The sequence below is a fragment of the Poecilia latipinna genome, unplaced genomic scaffold (assembly GCF_001443285.1).
Source record: "Poecilia latipinna isolate Pla-1442-1.1 unplaced genomic scaffold, P_latipinna-1.0 Scaffold1939, whole genome shotgun sequence".
Classification (NCBI taxonomy): domain Eukaryota; kingdom Metazoa; phylum Chordata; class Actinopteri; order Cyprinodontiformes; family Poeciliidae; genus Poecilia; species Poecilia latipinna.
Window position 1 is genome coordinate 1 of NW_015114555.1, and position 26,357 is coordinate 26,357.

Sequence of the window (26,357 nt, forward strand, 5' to 3'; positions counted from 1 at the left end):
CAGAAACACACACACATGCACAGAAACACACACACATGCACAGAAACACACACACATGCCTTAAAACTTAATGCCTTACGTTTTAAGGCATTTTAAGGCATTGTTGAGAAAATGAGGCAGGGTATCAACAGCTATTTGGTGAGTTTCTCCACTTCCTTCCCGTTTGGTGGCTTTTCCTGAGGTCTTCCGAAATAGCCTGTGCCGTTTGCTTCCCAGTTCTTTTAACCACAGCTTTGATCCCCAGGTTGTCAATGTTGAAGGCAGTAATACCAAACATCGATTTTATAATGAAAAGTTCATAAACATGAAGTTTCTCTGGCTGGAAATGTATTTTATGAGAAAGGGACCGGTCCAACATCTTTGTGTGAAATATAAAACTGAAACATGTAGAAATGTTTACTTCACATAAAATTACATCAAGTAGGTGAATAAGTTTTGCATCAGAGATCTGAAGCTGAACAGAAATAAACCTTCAGCTTCAGAGTCGGCGCACAGCTTCAGTTATTACAGACAGAAACCAGAGATGACCTCTGACCTTAGAGAACAAGAAACTCATCCATGCGTTTATCTTTAGTCGCGTTTCTCAGGTCTTCTGGAGAAGCAGCATTCAGTTTCTACGCACCAAAGATCTGGAGTAAACTTCCAGAAAACAACCAAACTGCTGAAACACTGGCTGGTTTCCATTACAGTGGGCGCAAAAGCACGATTTCACAATTACAGTGTTTCCATGAAATAAAAAATGTGATTAAAATCACAATAAGTTGAATAAGTTTGACATGAAGCGTCATGCTCCTCCAACTGCTTCCTGTCTTCTTCTTGGTTTCCACCAGTAGCAACATCCTGTTTCTGATCATGTGACTCGTGTTATTAAAAAACACGTTTCTTTGAAATTCCCAAGTTTCCCATTAAGCAAAATTATTTTCAAAAGATCGAATTACTTGGTCAATAGAAATGCAGCTGCTGACTTCCTTTATATCGAGACTAAAATCACTTTAAACTGCCTGGAACCTGCTGCACACATAAACCTGACTTGAAATCTGAATAATCAATCATCAATAATTGTTTTTAAATGATCAGAACTGGTCAAAGTGGAGCTCCAGTGAAGTGAAACCCAAAGCAGCAGCTGTCCTACCTCAGATGGTTTCTTGTGCGGGAGGCGGACCCAGGTGCTGCTGGTGCCGGTGTTCTTAGAGGACCTGGACCACGACGTCACCTGACCTGCAGGACCGTTAAAAACACACATCAATCGTCCCTTTCTGGTCCCTTTATGCCGAAGATGTTAATTAAAGAAAAAAAATCAGTTTGTTTGAGATGTGAAATCCTTCGCTGCAGTTCGTTAGAAAGCTGGAGAAATGCCGAAACAATGATAAGGGCTTAACAATGAATCAGCAGGAAATCTGCACAACAAACATTATGGAGCTCAAAGTTTTTATCTTTTAAAATAAATTATTTTTTATTTCTTATATAAAATAGATTATGAAAAATTTATAGGGTGTAAATTGGCAGAGTTGGTAATTATTCTGATGTTATTTACAATGTTATTATTATAATTATAATTATTACTATGAATCTGTATTTTTTCCTGTCGTTAGTTTGTAATCATTTTGTTTATGTAAAATTATTTATTTGTTAGTATATAAACTAAGCAAATGTTGACTCCTCTTCAACAGAAAACTAACGCTAAGCTAATTAATTTGTTCTTGGTTAATCATCTCGTCCGACTGATAACTAGTTTTTAACAACTTGTTTGAATTAAATGAATAAATGAAATGAAAAAGCGGCTGAAGACGATCCATGAAGAGGTTAATTAGGTAACAATATAAATAACATCTTGTTAGCGCCCTGCTCCACTACGCTCCATTACCAGCTCATTAATACTCAACTTAATTATAATTAAGCAGAGGCTGCAGCCAGCATCCACCCACCACTTCACCCAGCAGCTCCACCGGGTTTCACTGCTTTCACTTCAACACTCAAACCACGTCTGACTGAGTCTGCATACCGAACAATGACAAATATAATTAGGCAGCATCCTTTGGAATGAATTTGGTTTAATGTGGCACATCAGAGTCTGAGCGCGCTCAGCACGCTCCTCCATCGCCAGCAGAGCCGCCATGCTGGCCGTCAGAGGTCACGACCTCTTCTGCACACACACTCAGCAGAATCAGTGTATTTATCGATGAGGATTCAGCTAAAGCTCGTCGCTGCCAAAGACTATGGGCTAAAAACCGTCGTTCCTGATGTCGCAGCGACACGCTGCGACATCAGGACATTTCGCTGCAGGACAAAAAGACGATTCGTTTCTCTTGCTGAACACGGCAAAATGAAACCTGGAGATTTGGGAGTTTGAAGAAGTTATTGTCATTAACGATGATATTGTTGTTTCCAGACCATTGTCCAGGAGTATAATGCTAATGAAATAATAATAAAGTAAGAACAAATTCTCAAAGGTCAATAAACTTTAAATAAAAATTTCATGCAGGAAATGGAAGACATTTTAAAAATCCAACATAAATAAACAAAACAAGAAATAAAATGAATTATAAAGTTTCTGCTGGTTGAGACCAAAACACCAAACTGAAAACTTTTATCATCCAGTTCTTGGTAGAAAGAGAGAAACGATAAATCATGCAAATAGAAATTATTGAGCTGGCTTTAATTTATCCTTTAGTTGATTTCTTGGCCCGGAGGGACCGGCCCGGAGCGACTGGGCCGGAGCGACCGGCATGGAGCGTTGCCAGAGTGACGAGGTTGTTTGGTATTAGGCTCCGCTCAGCCGGTCCTGTCTGGAGGTTCCTGGGACCGACCCGGAGCAGACGGGTCACACATCAGGAAAAAACTGGAGCGCCCGCTAACGCCACGCTGAAGCACCAAAATCTCCTAATGGGAGTTTGGTTCCCGCTCCAAACAGGCCGGAAGCTCATTATTGAGGAGCACATTGCTCTCCTCCTGCAGCCGTGCAGATTCTGCAGGATCTGCAGGAACCATCAGACTTTTACCTGCTGGTGCAGTTAAAGTCCAGCGTTAAAGAGCAACGAGGTCCAGGGTGACATGAACAGAAAACCATCAGACAAATGTCAGAACATCTGAACCAGGATGTGGGCGAATCTTCTGCACACTACACTGTAAAAACACTCAATCTTACCAAGTGTTCTGGTTTAGTTTCTACAGCAAATATCTTAGTTCACTTGAAATAAAACAAAACAAACTTATAAGTGAAGAAATAAGAGCTTCATTTAAGTAAATAATTATTCAATATTGATGAGAAAGTTCTAGATTATTTCACTCATAAGACATTTTCCTATTTTATAAGTGAAATAATCTCATTATTTACTTCTATTGACTAAAAACAAGCTCATATATCTGAAAAGTTACTTTTAAGTCAGTTTTGTCTTCTTTCAACTATTAATCAAATTTTATTTGTATAGCACGTTTCAAAAAGCTTTACATCATAAAAACAAAAATACAAAGACATACAAAAATAGTCAACAATTGAAATATTACATTTTCCCGTCATTACACATCATATTGTTGATTAATGTTTCATTTATGATGTTTCAAAATCAACTCTAAGTTGGGGGGCTTTCGGCTGTTTTTCTGGAGTTTATTCCAGATTTGTGGTGCATATCCTCCGATACGAGCTAAACAAAAAACACCAGGTAAGATTTAGTGTTTTTGCAGTGTAGCTCGGCTCCCACATGGCAGCTGCTCGACTCCGTCAGCTAACCAGATAACCAAACATGGAGGCCAAGCCTGCCATCATGGCTGCGTGTTAATTAGAAGCCGCACTCAGAGACCCAGAAGCCAAAATTATCCTGGGCATCCTTCAATTAGAAACCTGATAACCTCCAGTGAGCAGCTGCAGCTGCAGAGGTCAGGAGGAAACGCAGAGCAGCACAAACAGCCCATTAAAGATGCTGCAGAAACGCTGCACAGACCTGAGACCGCAGGTCCGGCAGCCGCGAGAAAGAAAACGGCTTCATGATCAGACACAAGCAGAACAAGGTCGGCACGTTTTACTTTTACTTCAGTAATTTTATCCTGAAATATTTCTGCTCTTACTTCAGTGAAATTTCTGGATTTTCTTCCCACTGAATGAAAACAAACATGTTTAAAGCAGAAACTCACCAGACAGACTCAAACCTGCAGCTTCTGATAAAGTTTCTGAAGATTTTAAACATTTTATTTTATTTTTTGTCACTTATATGAATTGTTGTCATTTTTGTCCTGAAAATACCAAAATGTCCACTTTACGTTATAAAATACTATACTTTAATTTTTAAATATTAAATGTTTTTCAGTAGTTGAATAACATTTTTATTTTTTACCTTAACTTGAGTGAAAACATGGAAGTAGTTCTGCTCTGACTTTGGCCTCTTCTGGACACAAATCATTAAAAATGCTTCATTCTTCCTCTAAACTTCTGCAGAAATCTCATTTTTAAATGTCAGCAGGTCTCAAAGCTCCACGTTTGACAGCAAATAAACTCTAATAAAATACATTTTGCACATCAGCAAGAGTAAAATGACCCTAAATGTTTTGTTGCTGCTGCTGCTTCACTTTGAAACTTGTTGTTTCTGCATCACCAAGACAACAATTCCTGTCAACTGGAAACCAAACAAATCTCCACATACTGACATCTGGACAAACCGTCTTCCTGAATATAAACATCTGGAAACATCAGGAAGATAAAACTATTGGATTTATCGATGTTTGGAAATCAGTTTTAGAAAATAAACACCTGGCGGCGATGCAACACACACCCCAAAAACTAAAACTACAAATATCTACACTGATTAAATAGAGAAATATTCAATTTAATCAGAATATATATCTGATCAATAATAGATATAGCAGGTCAGTAAAATCTGTCACTGACCTTTATTATCAGTAAGTTAACTGAATTAGTTTGTTTCTGGATTTTGACCAAAAATAAAAACTGATTTTATCTTTTATTAGCATTTTTATAAAATGATGCTTTGTAGATTCATTGATTGATTTTTGCATTATTGATTATTAGACAGCAGAATGTGATTAAGTACAAAATGTTATTTATTTACTCCTCTGATTGTTGTTCTTTCAATAATTGGACTTTCTTTGAGTCGCTATACTCCAGTTATCGATTAATCGATAACTAAATTAGTTGATGATTGTTTCAGTAATCGATTAATCGATAACTAAATTAGTTGATGATTGTTTCAGTAATTGATTGTTTAATCTGATTAATCAATTCAGCCCAAATAAAAATTATTCCCCTTTTTATTTTTATCCAATTGACAAGTAAAAGGGAGCTGAATCCAAATGCATCCCAGACTTTTATATTAACAAATCATCATTTTCATTCAACTTCCTAATCATGCTCCAGTTTTTGTTGGTTAAAATGAGGATAAAAAACACTCGTTTGTGTCTGTAACTAATAAAACCTTTAACATTTTTATTCTTGTGCCTTGAACTCAGAGAAACTTCCACCTCCAGATAAAAACATCCACATTTCGTCTTTCTTCCACTTACTGTCAGTGGTGTCGGAGTCGTTGCTGCTTGTGGAGTATTTCCTCCTCTTCTTCTCGCTCTCCATCTGTCAGCGGGGGGCGGCGGCACACCGGGGCGAGCGAGAGAGAGAGAGAGAGAGGATGACGAGTGAGAAGATGTTCGCCATGAAAACAGAAGAGCTAGCGACAGAAGGCAGCGAACTGTCAGAGCGTCCAGAGGAGAGCCTTCACGTATTCACACTCATTCAGGACGAGACTCTTTTGAAAAATGTATTTTTAGGTGTATTTTACTTTTGACTAGTTTTAATCTGGAGTATTTCTACTCTTATTGAGTAAAGTTTTTGTTTTCTGCTTCGTTCTTTGACTTTAATCCTGTTTAGTGAAACCAAACGAACCCAGAATTTCCTGTGCTTCATGAAAGACTTGGAAACGGTTTGAAAATCAGATCAATGTCTGGAAAAAATACAACTTTCTTTAAAAACGACTGCGTTACACTGAAAAAGTTTAACGAGTTCATTCGATTTGGCTGCAACAAAGTCACTGAATAGTCAAAACAAAAGGAGAAAAACTTCTAACAAGATTTTAATTTGTAATAACTGTCCTTTTAATTTTAATAACAAATATGAAACCTACAAACCATTTGATACTCCTGCATGACGTCCTGCAGCAAATAACAGAAGATACTACAGAAACTCATCACAATGAGCAGAAAAACAGAGAAAACATCAAGTCATACATCATAATCTGTTTTATTAATCAAGTTCTCTTGCAGGAAAATCCAGAGAAATATTTCCATCCCAAAGCTGCATGATTTAATAAAACAACATTTAGTGTTTTGAAAGAAAATGGAAAGAAAGACTTCAGAAAGCCGGCGCTGCAGTTCGAAACAGATTAAATTCAGAGTCCTGTGAGTCAAACTTGGTGATTAATCGTTAAGTTTGTGTTTTCTATCGTCGACTTAAAGGTAAAATCCAACTTTCACTTTCCACAACAACCGCAGTTTGTCCGTTTCACCGTGATGCATGAGTTTCTGTCCAGGGCTGCAGAGACGAAAAATGAAATGAAAGGAGGAAAATCAGCCGAGCGAAGACTGACGAAGAACAGAGAGCTGCTATAAATAAAAATAAATGTTACAGGTGAGGAGGAGAGAATAACAGAGAAACTAAAACAACCACCGGCAGCTGGAGCCAACATGTAAATGACTTAAACTAATCTTAGAATATGTTGTTATTCTGAAAGACTGTATTTATATCATCACTACTCATCTTTTAGATCTGCATAAGCTCTCTCTCTGGTATCGAAGAAGTTCAAATTTGAAAATAACCTCTTTGCTGAAGTTTCAGCAAAATTAATTTCTGATTGGCTGATCAATACCTTCTGATGGCTCCTCTCCCAGAAATCTTTGTATAATTTCTAATAGCAAGATCTGCTGTCAATCAATATGAAAAAAAGTTTTATATCTGCAAGAAATACTGAACCCATCGACTGCATCGACCCGAAGACATCAAAATAAATCGAGAATTTAAAAAGTAAAACTGTGGATATCATAAATGGGTCAATGGGCACCAATCAATCGATGGGTAAATGGAATAAGGTAAAATCTGAGATGTAAGACTTTTTTAGACCATTATGAATTAAATCTAAGACCTTTATCAAGACAGAAATGTTCAAATTAAGTTATATGTGTGATTTATATCAACAGAAGTGACCCAATGTTTAAGATGAACATCATCCAGGCAACTGGTGATACATTTTCATAATGGCTGTAAAAAAGCTAGCTGGCGTTAGCAGCTATTAGCAGCTAGTTACCGGTAGCCACAAAACGCAAGAACTACATAGAAAATACAAGCCTCAATATTCCCCAACATCAACATTTAATACCTCTGAGGATGTTTTTTAATGTATTTAATCCATTTTAAGGTTTTTTTTTTAGACTTTTTAAAGATGCGCAGCCAGGATGGATTCACTGCCCTTTTCTACGACCTCTAAAGCATCAACCACGGGAATTTCACCAGAAAGAGCATCTTTTCTCCCGCAGTCAGGATCTGATCGATCTGCAATCTGTCAAAAATTACTTCAGCAGTTCCACCTCACAGCAGACCTTTATGTCAGCTTCAGCTGCCTCCCACTCCAAGTTAATGTGCAACTCAGGGGGAAAAACGTCGTCAGCCCATGAAGCCTGAGGGGAAGTGAAGCAAGAATGCAAATAAATATACATGAAGCCAAGAGGAAATTAGCTTCAATGAAAAAAGTTCACCAGGACTGGAAAATCTGAGAAATAAAAACCTGAGAGATGAATCATCCTGCAGCTAAAACGGCAGAGCTCCTTCACCTGCAGCTTCATGGAGACATTGAAAGGTGTTTCCATGAACAGGTTAGGATCCATAGATCCCTAAAACCGCTCACCGATCAGACGGGAATCCAGACACGCTGCTGCTGGCCACACCCCCAACTCAACGTTTACAAATTATGCAACCATACATCTTTGAAAAGCATTAGTGGAGCATCCTGCACAACCAACAAGAATGCAGCAAGTTGTTTCTTGATGGCAAGTCTGGACTGCATCTGTCATGATAAAAATTTAGCTGAGTTACAGAATTTATTGCAACAATAATGTTGTTTTGAGAACGTGTTCATGTCATAATGGTGATAATGCAAGAAGACATGAGATCAACAAACTTTAAATTCTAAAGAACATTTAAAACTGGAAGACATTTTAAATATCCAAAATAAATAAACAACATAAATTAATTATGGAGTCTCTGGAAACAAAACAGTCCTTCAAAAAAAGGTTTAGTTGAGTCCAAAGCAGCAGACTGAAGAAAAACGATGAATTTACACCCCATTTGCATTACATGCAAATGGAAATCATTGAGCTTGTTTTAATTTATCATGTGATTGATTAATTAATTTATTGTGACAGGCATATCACCAACAAAACTATTGTCTTTTCCAGCACCCACTGTACAACACATACCAGCTGACCAAACATGCTGGAGATCAGCTGGGGTTGCTAGGCAACATCATAGTGCCTGTCAAATGTGATTTTTTTGAAACTTCTTGCCAGAAGACGGCTAGGTGTTTGTTTTAAAACGCTCGGTCTGTCTTTAGACTCAAATGGAAAAACAAAACATGCAAAATGTGAGAACAAAGGATAAAAAAATGAGAAATCATCAAATGAAACGGCAACGATTCTGAAATTCACTTTGAGCAAACTTCCACATCCAGGCAGGAAACCCAAAAAGAGGCGGTTTAGTGTGCAGAGGGCAGATTTATGTGGCAGTAAAATGGGGCAATTCCCTCCTCTATGGGACTCTTCCTGTTCCTCAGTCTCCCCGCCTGCCGTGCGCACACTTAACCACGCTGACATTTATGCTGACAAAAACATACACAGCTCTCCCTTCCTGCCTCTGCCTTTTCTATTCCAGAGAAGCTTTTTATTCCCCTTCCTCTCCCTCGCCTCGCGCCAGCCCCTGTGCTTTACAATAACAAGGAGGGATGCAGGGAGTCTGCGGAGGAAGGTTAAGTACATTATTGACTTCCTCAGCCTCTCCCCGTCTGTCAGCCCCTTCCTCGTCTCTCTGATTCTGACGGGAGCGTTTAGGAGCATCACTGTCTGATCCTTCTCAGGGTTTGTTCATTTTTTCCTTCTACACTATAAAACAAACCACTTGAGCCACATTCTGCTTTCTTTATTTCTGGCAGAGTGGTTGATTCCTTACCCACCTAACTGACCAGAGCAGGCGCTAAAAGATGCACAAAATCTCTACAAAAATCTGTTCAAAAGATGTTTAAAAAATAATAAAACAATTTTCAGTTTTTTGTTTTCAATATCACAAAATTTAAACTTGGGCTACAATTATTCTATCGATTCTTCTGACGATTAATCGGGTAAAAAAGACGGAATATTCTACAGATTTTAAAACAAATTCAACTAATTTTTTAAAGAAGAAAATTAACATTTCGTAGCATAAACTGTACTAACATGGCTATCATTTAATGAAGCTAAGCTACTTAAGGAGTTTTGAGCAAAATGTGTTTACAGACAAAAGTTTCATCTCAAAATGTTTATATGTTGGTACAATTATTGACCTGAACATGTTGATTTTACAGCACAGACTTTTTATGTGTACTCAAATTAACAATTAATCAGTTACTACATTGATTATTATTTCAATAATCGATTGACGACGATTAATCTGATTAATCGCCCTGATTTAAACACGTGGAAAGATGTCTCTACTTTTGAGGAAACTCCAGTTTTTTCCTGTTTCTCGGAGTCAGGAACTGTTAGGAGATAAAAGAAGCAAATGCTGCTGAAAAACAAAACAGGAACGCTTGACTGAACTGACGTAACTTCAAATGAACAGAGAAAAACTTACATTGATTTAGTAAAACTTTCTAACAGAAGAGAAGGAAAAGTGCAGGAAAAATAAAATCAGTTCACCTTACAGGAAGCATTTCCCAAACTAGAACTTTCTTTAATTAGATACTGAACTTTTTCTTTTTTTGGTTTAAAGTAACAGAAACTCCCTGAAAGCTCTAATGTAACAAATTCTGTTTCCCACACCAAACTGAACATAATGCTCGACTAATTAAACTGGTAAAAATCAACAATAAATTGTCCGAGAATTTATCGTGATAAACGATAATATTGTTGTTTTGAGACAATTTTCCAGCAATATTACTGCTATGAAATAATAATAATAATATAAGAACCAATTCTAAAAAATCAATAAACTTTAAATTCTGATGATCATTTAACACTGGAACTGGGAGACATTTTAAATATCCAGAATAAATAAACAAAACAACAAATAAAATGAATCATAAAATCTCTGTAAACAAAATTAGCCTTGAAGAAACGGTTTAAGTGAGACCAAAACACCAGACTGAATATTTTTCATATTAATTGAACAGTACTAACTCTGACATAGTTGACAAAATGAGGAAAAATTTTTATTTATGTAAATAATTTTACAAACAGAGGATTTGATATTTTGCTATTGAGGACATGTTGAAGTTTTAATTACTGCTCTGACTATGTTGTAATTTTAGCAAATGGCCTTTTTTTAACTGAGATAACTATTATTTCAACAATCGATTAATCATGATAAATTGATCACTGATTAATCAATTCATTGTGATTAATCAATTAATCGCCCTAAATGCCCGTACTATAACAAACTTCTAAAAGGGAGATTTTCTTTTATAAACATAAGATTCTTAGTTTTGCACAAAAATAACACAAAACATCTCAGGACACTTTTACAGAAAAAGCTTCAATCATGCAAACTTGATTCCAGCTGAAGAAGTGCTTCAACTTCTGTTCATTATTCAAATTAGTTTAAAACGTTTTCCACCCTGTTTAAATGGGTGCTTGAACTAAGACTAATTAAACTGGTAAAAATAAAAACATCAAAAATAAACTCTACTTGCAACAGATCAGAACAGATCATCAACAGCTGTGAAACAAAATCCTCCAGTTTCAGTTCAGGGGTGTTGAACTTTACCAAAGCGCAACAGACGGCGCTTCTGTTCGTTCAAATTAATCTAACTTAATCTAATCTAGTTCAGATTACCTAAATCTAGTGGAATGGTTTCATTTCTAATTACTCAGCTAATCTACGCAGATTAAACTTGTGTTGCATAAAATCCAGAAAGCCAACAAACGGCACACAACATCCCGACTCGTCTCGGTTCTGAAATGAATCGAAACATTTTCTGTGCGCAGCTCTGAGGAAGCCAGCGCCGCTCGCAGTGAGACGGCTGCAGGATGCATGCTGGGAAAGCCAATCGCCTGGGGAGCTAATTAATTGCCTGACTATGACTCCGTCGAGAGTCCCATGTCTGCCCGAACGCTTAGAGGCGGAACGTCTTAAACGCACAACAGATCACGCATGAAAACACGGAGCATGAGGATAAGAAACCATGAGTCAGTCATTTCACAGGCGGGTGAAGTGGGATCAGCTGCAGCAGCGAGCGTCGGAGGGAAAGTCAGGTGAGAGCAGCTGGCACTAATACATGACTGTTTCGCTCCTGCCAGACGCTTTATGGCAGCTCATTCTCACCCGGTAACATTTCCCTTTTACTTCTGCAGAAAATAAAGGGAAAATCCAACTGAAAGTTTGTCTTCCTAATCATAGCTGCAGTGTGGTCTTCAAGACTAAACCTCTACCATTCAAATACATATTTTAATTTATCATCTGCATAGAAGTGCACATCATCCAATTAACCGAATAATCGAAGCTCCTCCTCTGGGAAGTCTGACTTGCTGAATCCCATTTGTCTCTCTGTCCATCCGTCCTTCTGTCCATCCGTCTGTCCTGCCTTGCTGTCCCATTTCCTGCCACCTGTTTGTCCGTCCGTCCTTCTGTCCTTCTGTCCGTCCCTCCCTGCAGATGATGCTGCAGAGGAAAAGCTGCTCTTGGTTTAGCGCTTCGCTTAAAGACGCCCATCTACTATTAAGAGTCAGTCGCTGCAGAAACCGGGAGAAAACTCGACTCTGGCTGTCAGGAAAAGGTAACGGCTCCATTACCTACAACCTAGAAACCTCAGGCAGAATTACACGTTTGTTCTCATCTACGAAGTAAAGCCAGCAGCTGATTGAGGTGTTTATCCTCCAAAGTCGGCGCTGCGTGATGACATGGACGTCTGCGATGCCAGAGGTCAGTCGGCCTGATAAGGAATCTGAACGGCTTCACAGCGTCTCTGTGTGTCTGCAGCTCAGGGAGGGAGAGCTTTGAGTCTGGAGGCAAATCAAAACCAGAAAAATGTTTCTATGCTTTTTGTTGCTTTTGCAAACAACTGAAATCATTGTGCTGAGAGAAAAACACTAACAGCCTACTGATTCTTCAACTACATATCGCAAATATTTCATTGCTGCAATATTAGTGTGTATGGCTGAAACGATTAATCGTGATTAATTGATTATTGAAATGACTGTCAGCTAATTTAGCATTTGATTAATTGTTAAAAAGGTCATTTGTTGAAAGAACAAAACACTCAGAGCAGTAATTAATCCAAAACTGTACAAAATATAAACATTTTGGACTTAATATATAAATTCAAAGTCACAGTTTAATTTTAGCTTCAATTGGTTCAAATTCTGTAATTAAAAACATTTTTTTTTACCTTTTGCTAACAAAATATTATTAAGTTAATCCAAAAAAAAATCAACAGATCGGCTCTGCTGTACTGATGTTGAGCAGAAATGATTTTTACATGTTGATGTGAAAAGTGTTTTTTGAATCCTAAATGATTAAACGTTCACCAAAGGAAAGCATTTTTAACCATCTTAAGCATTTTCCATACAACATTAGAAATTAATGGACCATTATTTGAATAATCGATTCATCACGATTAATCGTTTCAGCTCTACATCTATTATGTGAGGTAGTGTGGGTCATCTTATTTTGAAATCTATTTTCTTTGATCATATCCAGACTTATTAACTTCGACATCAACAGCAAAATGTGAATAAATCCTGGTTAACTCAATATTTTGTGACTAATAAAGATTTTAAAAACATCTGAATGAGCAGGCGAAAAAATGACCCAAAATTAAAAGATAAAAAGAAAGAAAAGAGAAAGAGACAGATGGAAATATGGACGACACGACGACGTGGCGACCGCTTTGAACGAGCGGGAAGAATCGAAATGTCAGGGTGGGAGTGTGTGAAAGTGTGTGACGTATCAGGTGTTTACCTCAACATCAAACGCACGTCCACACACACACACACACACACACACACACACACGCAGAGAAACAAACACACACACACACACACACACACACACACACTCCAACATGGTTGCCAACAGGAACAAAAACCAAAAAGCACATTTGAGTCACATCAAGCATCGTCATCAGTGGGTGTGCAGCCCACTCACTTCTAAATATAAAAGCTCACATTTCTGTGAATGAATGAACGAATGAATAAATGAATGGATGAATGAATGAATGAATGAATGAATGAATGAATGAATGAAAGAAAACAGGCCGAAACTATTCAACACACTGACAACTGAGAAACAGCTCCACACTGTTTTGTAGATTATGTAATAATTCAACTCAAAGGAAACAAAATGAAAAATTGTTGGAGAAACTTTTGATTTTTTTTTTTGTGAAATATAAAAATCAGTTAAACTAAAATCCAAACCATCTGGCTGTTTAAAATGTCCAGCTGAATATTGTTATTATTGCAGATTGTTGTTGATACATTTGAATTTCATGGTTTATAATACAAACCATTTCAAACAAACTCGACTATTAGAGGGAAAAATGTAAAATATTTAAAAGCTCCAATAATCTGCTTGTATAAGATTATTAACCTGAAATAAATCAGGCTTCTCCATTCAGATATCACTGACATTCACCTTCATTTTGCTGCAGCTATAGTTAGAGATGTTACTAAAGACTAAAAGATGAAAAGGTATCAGTCAGGAAAAGGATACAAGAAGAAGCCCACAGCACTTCAAACAGAAGAGTATAAATACTTCAACATATTTTTACTCAAGTAAAAGTAAAAAGTAGCTGTTCAAAACATTACTCAAGTAAGATAGTAACTGGAAAAATATCAAACATCAGCAAAGCAAAAGAAAACTGCAAAAGACAAGAAGACGGAAACTGGCTAAGATGGCCGCCAAGAGACGAACCGAAGAAGATTGTGATTGACCTGCAAGTAGTGGTTCTGTTCTAGAAACACAAAACTCAAATCCACCAAATGAAAATCTTAAACTCCAATCAAAGGCTCTTCACCAAAGAGTAAGGATGATTTTACATTTCATGCAATGATGAATTTGTTTGTTTTCAGTTGAAATCATTAAAAAATGTTTATCTTTAGCATCGGTGGACGACAATAACCTGTTACTCTGGCGCTGCACTAACCCCAGTGACCCCTGCTTGTCATCTGTGCTTCTTTTCCTTCAGTTTTGTAAAAGTAATTAGAAACTGGTGAGCATTAGAGGCGCTGCTGTTTGTACACAATCTGCTTCACAGCTCCGCTCGCGTGGCTGCGCAGCAGATTGTCGCCGCCTGTCAGCACATGAAGCCTCAGATGTTTTTTTATTTACTTTTATCCAAGTCACACGTGTTTGACAGAACAGATGTACTTCCACTTCAATCGATGAAGACGCCTCCATCAGTCACACTTCACTCCCTGAGCTCAGTAAAACACAAATCAACCCTTCAGACACAAAACCCGATAGTCCGGAACACGCCGTTTGATTTCCACATCTTCAACATCTTTTACATTTTCAGCTGCTGCGGTTCATTTTCTCGTTGCACTAATTAAAAAACCTGTTCCTCTCCTCGCCTGTGGGGGCGCTGCCCCAACAACTGCTAAAGAAAACAACACAAAAACCTGTGAAGACGACGCTGAGCACATCTCCTTTCTTCACCAAATGGAAACAAAACTGAAGTAGTGCCAGATTTTAGTGTTTGGAGGATTTCTCCATTGATATAAGCTACAGGTGTGGACAGTAACTAGCCCAGCAGCCGCTAACGCTAGCAACGTTTTTTCATCTGGGCAAAAATTGTTGACTCAAACGTAGTCGCAAGGAAAAAAATCTAACCACATTAAAATAGCACAATTTTTTTCTTTTGGAAAGGGATATTTAAAAACTGGGAAACGATTTTAACAACGGCGTATTGGGGCGCTGCAAAAAGGCGGGTTGAATTTTCATCCAAAAAAATTTAGTGAATAACCTCAGAAATTTTCTAGAAAAACTTGGAAATTTTTGAGTTTCAGAAGTCAAAAACTTTTAACTTTTGGAAATTGTGGAAAGTTTCAAAATTCTTCAAAAGAGTTTTTTGGTAGAAATTTCACTCCTTTTTTGTCCACAATTGCAGCCTTGGTACAATGAAGCACATTTTGCACGTTAGCTATATTAAAGAAAAGCATCTAGTTTTCAGTTTCTTTTGGGCTTGATTGAATAAATTTATTTCAGTAGAGAAAACAGGATTTGGATCACTTAGTTTCAAAATGCTTGCTATATTTAGCCAAATTTAATGAAGAATAAAAGTTGACTTGGTTGGTTGACATGGTTTTTTACCTTTTCTTAAAGCTAAGTTATAAATTTTTTTATCATTTTTAATTGCAGTTGGTGCAGTGGACAAAAATCAGTCCACAAAAAGGGCCACAAATGGCCCCCGGGCCGCACTTTGGACACCCCTGTTGGAGACAAATGAAGCTCCGACAAACACAAATCAATTTTCTAACAATCATAACCAACTGGTCCAGTCAAAACCCAAAGATCCATAACATTCCAGGATTAAAGCTTCACACATGATCTCCCTTTCAAACACACACACACACACACACACACACACACACACACGTTTGTGTTGCTATCTTTGTGGGGACTTTCCATTGACTTCCATTCATTTCTACAGCCTAACCCTAACCATCACATACCTAACCCTAACCAACCAAAACTCAATTCATACCTTAGTCCTAACTCTGACCCCTGACCCAAAAACAGGGTTTCCCCTTGTGGGGACCAGGATCCGCTCCACAAGGAGCAATTGGTCCCCACAATGTAGTATATGTCAGGAAAATCGTCCCCACAAGGTATTACAAACAAATGCGCACACACACACACACACACACCGCTGTCTCGTGACTAACTGGAAGAAGAGCCATGAGTCTCTGTGATGCTGATATCAGCGCCACCATTCCCATCAACCCGTATGGGCCTCAGGGAGCAGGGACCTAGGGAGGCAGGAAGAAAGGGAGTGAGTGAGTGAGTGAGTGAGTGAGTGAGTGAGTGAGTGAGTGAGTGAGTGAGTGAGTGAGTGAGTGAGTGAGTGAGACGCTTCATGGATTCCTCTCTAACTCGGTGAAGACAAAAGGTTTGAACTGGAGCAGTTGGCACAAACAGGCCGTCACTATAAATCACTTAATCATGTGGTAAATTAAATCAATAGTTTCCATTTGCAAGATTTATCATTTCTCTCTTCAGTCTGGTTTTTGGTCTCAACTAAACCTTTTTTGGAAGAATAATTTTGTTTGCAGAGGCTTTATAATTTATATTATTTATTGTTTTGTTTATTCATCTTGGATATTTAAAATGTCTTCCAGTTTATTGGATTCTTGCATTATTATTATGTCATTATCATTATATTAGATGGAAACACCAATATTGTTATCGCAATAAATTCTGGGATAATTAATCAAGTGCACACTAAAGGAACACTATGTTGTTGGATTTCAGACACTAGAATGTTTACATACTTTAAAATTTTATTATTTGTTTATTTGTATTTCATTAGGATTTAATTTGTTTTAAATAGTTAAAAAACTGCAGAATATGCCAATTGTTTTCATTTGATTCCTTGATTTTCCTTTTGTTTGAGTTTCACTTTTTGAATTTATTTTCAATGATAGTCTCATTTATTACCTGTGCAATGTTTTGCATCTAAGCAAAGTAAATCAGAAAAACATTAATAAAAAAGGTAGCAGTGAGTGTTGAAAGCAGCAAAGAAAGGTTGGACATTTTGCTGCTTCTCGTCAAACATCCATATTCCTAAAGCGAATCCCGTCTGAGTTCAGGAAGCATCTGCCATCAATGTGTTTACATCCTCAGACTTTAATATCTGATTATAAATGTTGGTGATAGCAAGCAGAGACAAATATAGAAAGACCTGAACATCAGGAAGGAAACGGGGGAAAGTACTAAAGTGTGTAATAAAATGTTAATAGTTCCGGCACACGGGTTTTATTTTTATCTTTATGCATGAGGAGACACCATGACTCAGAGGCAGCACTGTGTTTACCACAGATAAAAAGCTCTGAATGCATCATGACAAACAAACTGAGAAGAAAAACAAGATGTTTTCACCTGCAGTACCAGTTATGAACACTAGGAGAAGGCTGGTTGTTATAAATATAAATCCTGTCAGACAAATTCGTACATCAGAAAAGCAGTTAAAACATTAATCCGTATTTAAAGAAAATGTGATCAATCAGAATAAGTCCCATCTAATTTTAAAGCAGAGTCCATTTAGTTTCCGTTTTGAAAAGCAGTGGCTGCATCAAAATGATGGGCAAAATTTATCACCACTTTATGCTGATATTTGGCTCATAATACAGTCATCTGCCACATCTATAAACACGTTGCAACGTGACGACATGAGCGCAATAAAGCTGATCGCTAACGATAACTAGCATTGGTTTCAGTTGTCAAGTTATCGACATAACGGCTAAATCTTTAATGTACGCCTGGTTCATTAAAGAAAAAGCCACGCAGAGCTTTGCTGCTAATTGCCAACACCGACAAAACAAAAAGGTCGGTTTTCCTGACTGATGACAGGGTCAGGAAAAGTTTGAATCTAAAAAAAATTGCGAGGGAGAGGGAAGTAGGTCAGTTTTGCTAGCTTGACTTTGACGACCTTCAAATGTAGATGTGCTGCACAATTCGGTGTGATTCAGTTGAATAAAAAAATCAATGAAATAAGGCGACCAACACGCCAACAGATTATCAGTGGAGCACCAGTTTTAAATTAACTAATCTGCCATCGCTGTGATTTAGCTACCACAGCGATAGCAGGTTAGCTAATAGCAGTCTATTAGGAATCCCTACAAAACAGTAAGAAATGCTATGATGCACTGCAAAAACACAAAATCTTACCAATAAATAAAACAAAACTAAAACTGTTTTGCATCCTTCTAAAAAACATTCAGAAACAAAGTGAGACATTCTTTAATGATGTGATGAAACTAAAAACCATGGATCAGCCTCACTGACGCAGAAAGGGATCAAATTAAAGGAAAAAGGGTTTAAATGAAGACGCCCCCTCTACATGTGAAGCCTGAGATCGGCGCCCGCCCACTGAACAGGGAGTTAACATGAACACCAACACACACCGAAACAGAAACACACACTAACACACGTGTGTTAGCCTGTGTTAGCTAACACAAGCTAACACAGGCTAACACGGGCTAATGAGGCTTCAGGGCTCAGCAGGGTGAACACTTCGCCTCAGCATTCACTGCACCGTCCAGTTACTATAATTAAATACAAACTTCCAGCTCTGTGTTGCTCTGTGCAAAAGTCATAAGACATTTTTCTTTTATTTTTTGCTGATAAAGTGTTTGTCAGGAGGGTGTTGTATTAATCATACAGCATTGTGCTGTGCATTGTGCTTTTTCCCTCCTAAACTCTTCCTGGTTGGTTTGTAGCTTGTTAATCTAAAAAACAGCAAATGATCAGAGGATATTTTTGCTTTTTAAGTTGTAACTCTGTATAAAGAAAAAAATAAAATCATGTTTCAAGCAGGTCTTTACCAACTAAGCAACAAATCAATAAATCACAGGATAAAAGAAAACAAGCTCAATAATTTCCATTTTTTTCTTTCTACCAAACCCTGGATGATGAAAGTCTTCAGTCTGGTGTTTTGGTCTGACTTCCAGGGATTCTGTTGTTTTTTTGTTGTTTTGTTTTTTTATTCTGGATATTTAAAATGTCTTCCAGTTCCAGTGTTAGATGATCATTAGAATTTAAAGTTTATTGATCTTTAAGAATGAACAATATTATATTACAATAACGTCTGGGACAATTTATCGTCCAGCAAAATTTGTTACATGACAGGCCTGCTATAAATATTTATAAATATTTGTTGAAGAACTTGAAACATTAGGTGAGACCAAAACACCAAACTGAAAACTTTTATCATTCAGAAAGAGAAAAATAAAAAAATCATGGAAATTAATGAGCTCCTTTTAATTTATCATGCAATTTATTAATTTATTTCTTATTCCAACAGGCCTATTAATCTCTATACTGCAGCATGTTGAAAATGCTAAAGCTAGTTAGCATAGTCACAGATGACAGCAATTAAACTGTTTTCCTGTAACAGTAAGTTGTTTATCCACCATTAGCACATTTAGCAGCAAGTACATGAGAATGACTGTCAGCGCTAAGCCCCGCCTCCTGGCTCTATTTGGTTGTTCTTGGTGCATTTCTTCAGTCAGACACAGCAGCTCAGGACGGAAGTGGAAGACATTGATCTTTTCACAGACTTGTCTCATAAAAAACTATCACAACATAGAGACAGTTTGTGTAAAAAATAAACATATTTATTTTTTACACATTTACAAACTGCAGTTTTAGTCAGTAACAACATCCACACACTCTGATAAAAACAGCCTGTAGTAGATAACATCCTCAGAGATACAGCAACACACACCAAATCCCTGCGTTTCATTGGTTCCCGTCTCACATGACACACATTTCTGAATCTGCCTGCAGCCGTCTAAATCCATGTCAATACATACATACGTGTGTGTGTGTGTGTGTGTGTGTGTGTCAGAGGGGGATTCAGGCTACATGACGTCAGACCTCCATTCATGAGCACCATCCCTCCTCCTCCTGTTAGCGTAGCCGCTAATGTGATACAGTGCATCACGTGGGGGTCCTTACCCCCTTCTCCAACCAATCAGAGCTCAGCGATTAAAGGCATGGGAAACACACGATGCTACACCTGCACATGTCGGGCTAAAGAGGCTTTCACAGGAAGTTGGACGATGAGCGTCACCCTACGGCTGTTTGGGATACGGACGGCTGGTTGGCACGGTGGCGGACGCAAAGTAGAAACAGGCAGAAAGGAAGAGAAACTAGAGCCACAAAGACGGAGATACAAACGAATCCCAAACACCAAGTCAGTTTGATACCCAGCAGGAGGAGAGACACACACTGCAGCTGACTTCAGAGAGGAGTCAGTGTGTGTGTGTGTGTGTAGAAGATGTCTTTCTATGACAGTGATGTGTGTGAGCTGCATGAAGAGGTTCTGCTGCCACATTTAGGAGAATTTAACAACTCCAGGATGATTCCAGCTTTGCCTCCAGGTGAGAACTGATGAGCAGGTGACCAATCAGAGGGGAGAGTATTCAAAACAATACTCCAGTAAAAGTGGAAATACTTTAATGTGGTTTTACTCTAGTAAAAAGTACACATCCAAGAAATTACTCAAAAGTACAAAAGTTAAAAATTAGGTACGGAGTAACTGATCAAAATATCATTTAATATTTAAAAATTTCATCATCAGATGGACCAAAATATAAAGTAAAGTGGAAATTTTGGTATTTAGAAACCAAAATGACAATAATTTTGCTCCTTAATAAGTAACAAAAAATAACAAATTAAGCAAAAATAAAATGTTTTAAAATCAGTTTTTTCACTAAAAAACTTCAGAAACCTTAATAGAAACTGCAGGTGTGAGTCTCAGTCTGGTGGATTTGTAGTTAAAACATGTTTGTTTTTCATTAAGTGGGAAGAAAATCCAGAGTTTTACTCAAGTAAGAGTAAAAATACTTTATAATAAAATCACTCAAGTAAAAGCAAAAAGTACAATACAGTAAAAAAAAGTAACTTTTTAAGTAATTTTTTTTCATAAAAGTTACTCAAGTAAATCTAATTGGGTAAATGTAACTAGATACAACCTAATCCTGGAGGTGATAACGCAGCGACTTTCTTCATATGTTTAGCAACATTTCAGACAAAAAAAACTGGTATCGGCCAAAACAGGTCAGGCTTTTTAAAGGTCAGTAATCGGAGATCAGCCTAAAAACTGGAATCGGTGCACCGCTAAATGAAGTTCAAACATTTTCAAAATATGTTTTCAAACTTTTCCAGCACCACAAATAAAATACAAATATTAGACAGCTAAGACAAAAAAGACTGTTTCAATTTGCCACCATCTTATGATGGTATATTACATTCTACCAGGTGAACTAAGATAAAACAAAATAGTAAAGATATTTAATTCGGATAGTAATTGACTAACCCAGAGCAAGAGAAGTTTGGTCAGTTTTAATTTGATTATTGCTTTACTTTGAGTCATATAAAATAAAAAATGCATATTTTACAACGTATTAAGTAAAAAAAAAAAGTATTAAATATACTTCCTCTTATACACAACAGAAATCAAGCACTTTCCAAACCTTGAAAAAATTAATTTCAATAATTTTCAAGGATTTTAAGACGGCAGATGTCAAGTACAAGGGGGTTTGTGGTTGTTTGATGCAGACACACACACAGATCCAGCTCTGACTGGAGGTAAACAACAGCCACTCCCCCCTCTCCCTGAGCCAACCGTAGCTGCACAGCACGCAGCAGCAGCAGCAGCAGGAGGAGGAGGAGGAGGCTGATGGAGGAAGAGGAGATGAGTTGCTCTAATTTCTTGATGTGTGCATGCGTGAGCTTGCGTGCTCAGCCTCCCTAAGCGCCACACATCGCCGTTCTCTGCTGAATATTTGCTAGATTTCCCCCAGGAATGAAATAAAAAGAGCATGCACATCCCTCTGCTGCTGCAAAACGTTCAGCTGCTTCCTCCTCCTCCTCCTCCTGCTGGTTCTCTCCACGCAACTTTCATCATGCGTGCATGAGTCTAGACATGAGTGGCTTGTTTAAAACGCACATTCCGCGCTGCAGCGACTGTAAAATAAAACCAACTGGAACATTCTCCAGCAGCGGTCAAGTTTACCTGCCTGCTGGATTCCTCGTTTCATTTTCCCGCAAAGCCTCAGATAAAATGCATTTCCGCTTCCAAAACCTGCCAAAGTGCGCACACAGCCGCCGGCCTAGCGCTGCCAGAGCGCAGCGGAGTGGACTTCAGAGGTCCTGAACGCAACACGGGAGCCCTGAACGCAGCTCGCATCCATTTTAAAGGCGTGAATAAATAAATGCTTTCCGTACCTTGGTAGGAGTCAGCTTTGGATTCACAGACGTCCTCAGTCCTGGATTAGATCAGATTTAGGAGATCATCTGGAGCAGGCACATGTAGTTTACCAGCAGAGGGTTGGTGCTGCTAAACATCCCCCCATACACACACACACACACACACACACACACACACCGGACACTTAAACCACGCAGGGTGACAGGACTGTCCCTCTTCTCCCGGCCTCCCCTCCCCTTTGCACTGCGTGTTGACAGCGCGTCAAAGACAGGAGTCCGAATCCAAAATGTGTAAAATCCCACTCCTGAACACAAACCCGGAGAGAAAAGTGGCGAGCAGTCAGTAGGAAACCAAACGCAGCGCTACCGCCGGCGTGCCAGGCTCCGAGATGCGCGCAACATGGAAAGCATGTCGCATTTTGCAAAAAAAATAAAAATAAAATAAAATTTAAAAAAATAAAAAATCTAAATAAAAATAGCAGCCGAAACGTGGAGGAGTCCCTATCCGGCTGTTTTCCTCCTTCGGAGCCAGCGGGAGGAGGAGAAGGAGGCTGGGGAAACAGAGGAAGGAGGGTGGCTGAACCAAAAAAAATAAAAAACGGGGATATATTTCCACAGGATGAGTCAGAAAAAACAACGCACGCCAGTAAGGCAACGGTGCTGGTTGAGAAATAAAACCCAGATCTGAGCTCGTCTCCAGTCGCTCCTCCGGCCGGTGAATGCCTGCAACACCGCGCTGCAAAAAATATATGCACAGGCGAGTCTGGAGCTGAAAACAGCAGAGAAAAGATTTTTAAAAATAATCAAAAGATCGACAACACAGAGAGGAAGGCAGGAAAAAATCCGATCTTATCATCTGCTTGAAAACTATTTTGGCGCCATATTTATGGCGTACTTTCAATTCACGGTTACAGAAAACTGTACTTCCTACTCTGACAAATGTGAGGTTGCAGCGCCCCCGTGAGGACAGGATGGATATTGAAGCTTCACCTGCCGGTTTGATGAAGCATTTCTGAATACTGGACAGAAGGAATCTAAATATTCGTTATTTTGACGATTAATCTTGCATTTTTTAATTTCATCACTTTAGTTTTTTATGCAATATTAGAAATTTTAAAATCCATATAAAATAATTCAATTTAATTTTTCAAAATAAAATAAAACTGTATTTGCAGCAAATGCAGCTAAAAACAAGGTTCGTTCATTTTTCAAACAGTAAAATTCAAGAACTTTTCAAGCATTTTTAAGGTCAGTTTTCAAACGTCCAGCCCCACAATTTGGAGATAAAAATACAACAAAAAAAAACTAAAAAGGACAGTTTTGATTCACTATTATCTATCATTTTTTACTGTTATTAGTAATATCTTGTGATAGTTTAAGACATTATACAGCAACTAAAACAGCTACTCACTAGCGATGGCTAGCATTGGTGTTAGCTGTCAAACTGTCAATGTAACATGCTAAATCTTAAATGTTCGCCTGATACTTAAGAAAAATGGACGCAGTGCTTTGCTGCTAATAGTCAACATTAAACAATTTGATAACAAGGAAAAAGTTTGAATTATAAAAAACAACGAGGGAGAGGGAAGTAGGTCAGCTATGCTAGCTTGACTATGACAACCTTAACATGCAGATGTGTTGCAGAATTTGGTGTAATTCAGTTCAGTTTAAAAAATTTTAAAAAGGCGACCCAAACACCAAATCTGACAGACGATTAGAGAAGGTGTTTAAATTAGCTAATGTATCATCGTTAGCACTGTTTTTTGGTGTTGACTCCTGATACATTAGTGGAGTTGTTGTCAACCAGTTGCTATGGCAACGAGCTTGTGTGTCGTGCAGCAGACACAGAGAGCAAAAAAGTGGTTTTTAGTTATTTTTCCTTTGCTCTGCTGCACTAAATTAATAAAAGCTTCATCTCCAGGTTTCATTTAGGTCACAGTTTTACCGCAGCAGCTCTGCTACAGATGGAAAAGAATCGTCTTGTTGCCCTCCAGGTTTGTGCGCAAGCGCGAAATTTCCAGATGTAAACAATAACATGAAACGGGTTTATATTAGACACTAGAGAAATCTGCAATGGTGTGATACTTCAATAAACAATGCATGCATCACATCAGAGAGGAAATTACATCAGAACGCATAAGGAAGACGATCACAGGGTGTTTCCTGATGGGACGCTGTTTCTGCCTCCAGTTTGTCCTGGAGAAGGTGAAAAACAAATGAGTGGGACGGTGCTGCTTCATTTGAATGGCTGCCAGAGAAATCCCTCCTCACGTCCTTCACCGCCTCATTTCACTTTGAGCAAAACAGCAGCACACGCAGTTTTTCACTTCCTCCCGGCGTCTCTCCTCTGTCTGACACCTGGTGCAGCTGAAAGGAGCTTTCAGAATCTCATCTATCTGGATAAGCGGTTCCAAGAGTGCTTCTCCAGGCCTGGAACTGCTTATGGACTGGTTCGGTTCGTTTAGGGTCCAAAGTTGCAACATTTGTTAAATGATCAGGTGTTGCAGTTTGATTTAACACTGTACTGAATGTGAAACACTCAGAGCATTAGGGCCATAATAAGAAGAAATAAAATTTAAAATCATGAGAATAAAGTCATAATATTTTGACTTTATTCTTGTGTTGTGTCAACGTTATTCTCATGACAGTTTATTTTTGTAATATTATGACATCTAGTAATTTTATGAATTTATTCTTGTTATTTAAGTTTTTCATTTTCTTAGCCTGGCCGTAATTCTCCGTCATGTAAACCAACCAAACCCTTTGAGCAACCTGTTCCCCTCCTGGCCTGTGGGGGCGCTGCACCAAGAACCACTGAAGGAAACGACACAAAAACCTCTGAAGACACTGAGAGCAACTTCCTTCTTCACCAGATGGAAACATGATAAATTAAAACAAACTCAATCATTTACATAAGCATGATTGATCATTTTTCTCATTCTACCAAACACCGGATGATAAAATTTTCAGTTTAGTCTTTTGGTCTAAAGTAAAACTTTTTTTGAAGGACAATTTTGTTTACAGAGACCTGAGAATTCATTTTATTTGTTCTGTTTTTTGTTTATTTACTTTGGATATTTAAAATGTTTTCCAGTTCCAATGTTAGAATTTAAAGTTTTTTGATCTTTGAGAATGTGTTCTTACATAATTATTTCATAGATGCCATTATATTACTTGCAGAGTTGGGTAATAACTAGTTACATTTACTCAGTTACATTTACTAGAGCAACTTTTATGAGTATATTTTTTTTGGATGGCTAATTTTTACTTTGACTTGAGTAACAATATGTTGAAGTAGTGATACTCTTACTTTAGTACATTCTTTTGGTATTTTACCCTCTGATTATTTGAAAATGGTTTCAAGACAACAATTTTATTGTTTATTGCATTAAATTCTGGGACAATTTATCGTCCAACAGAGATGGAAAAACCTCGGGCAAAAACCTGATTATAGAATTTAATGACGTTTTTAAGAAATGTGTTTTTGTATTGTATTTTCAAATGTTTAATGATCACATCTGGGTTTTTCTTGGCCGACTGGACGTGTTTCCCCATTTCCTCCTGAGTCAGCGTCCATCAGGTGACTGGTCAGAAAACCGCTGGCGGCCCAGAGAGGATTATTTCAGCATCAGGAGATATTTCAAGGTGAGAAACGATTGTCATAAACTTAATGGGTCGGCTCTCTCAATAAAGCAGCGGCTTGTATGACTTGGAAGCGGTCCAAAACATGCTGCATAAAGAAGTGCCTGCCGGTGCATTTTTCTGGGGTAATTTAAGAAGCACTCAGTTCCTATAGGTGCTTTCATCATTTTTTAAAAACTGTGGATATCCAGAGACCAGGGCTCAGAGACGTAAAATCATATTTCACGAGTAAAGTCAAATCACATTCTTTTCATACCAGATCAGATTTTAATACTTTTTAGTTCTTGCTGTTTTTCTAAGTAAAAATGACATTTACGGAAAATATCTTCAAAAAGTAAATTTTATTTCAGTCATCTCTGATAATTTTTGATTTATTACAAGAACATGGTAATTATATTACCAGAATAAAGAAACAATTTTACCAGAAAGAAAAAATAAGTAATTTCAATAAGAAAAAGCTTGAATTGTTTTTTTTTTTTTTTTTTTTTTTTTTTTTTTTTTGGGGTTTTCATAAAATTTCTTCTTTTTTCTCCCAATAATATGTCTT

General features: G+C 37.8%; 1 long non-coding RNA gene across 1 annotated transcript; it reads right to left on the minus strand.

Moving 5' to 3' along the window:
* Positions 1-695: 695 nt before the first annotated feature.
* On the minus strand, positions 696-23,083 carry LOC106935272 (uncharacterized). The gene is made up of 3 exons (XR_001421863.1): positions 22,187-23,083; positions 5,512-5,575; positions 696-1,218 (listed from the first exon to the last, which is right to left on the minus strand). It is a non-coding gene; the product is annotated as an uncharacterized LOC106935272 (long non-coding RNA).
* Between the last annotated feature and the right edge of the window lie 3,274 nt (positions 23,084-26,357).